Source organism: Physeter macrocephalus, chromosome 2 (genome assembly GCF_002837175.3).
Source record: "Physeter macrocephalus isolate SW-GA chromosome 2, ASM283717v5, whole genome shotgun sequence".
Classification (NCBI taxonomy): Eukaryota; Metazoa; Chordata; class Mammalia; order Artiodactyla; family Physeteridae; genus Physeter; species Physeter macrocephalus.
The window spans coordinates 100,000,311-100,000,767 of record NC_041215.1 but is presented as its reverse complement, the minus strand read 5'-3'; positions in this window follow the sequence as shown (position 1 = coordinate 100,000,767).

Genomic DNA, 457 nt, shown 5'->3' with positions numbered 1-457 from the left:
TTTATTTTAAAGTCTATTTTATCTGATACAAGTATTGCTACTCCAGCTTTCTTTTGATTTCCATTTGCATGGAATATCTTTTTCCATCCCCTCACTTTCAGTCTGTATGTGTCCCTAGGTCTGAAGTGGGTCTCTTGTAGACAGCATATAGATGGGTTTTGGTTTTATATCCATACAGCAAGCCTGTGTCTTTTGGTTGGAGCATTTAGTCCATTCACGTTTAAGGTAATTATCGATATGTATGTTCCTATTATGATATTCTTAACTGTTTTGGGTTTGTTTTTATAGGTCCTTTTCTTCTCTTGTGTTTCCCACTTAGAGAAGTTCCTTTAGCATTTGTTGTAGAGCTGGTTTGGTGGTGCTGATTTCTCTTAGCTTTTGCTTGTCTGTAAAGCTTTTGATTTCTCCATCGAATCTGAATGAGATCCTTGCCGGGTAGAGTAATCTTGGTTGTAGG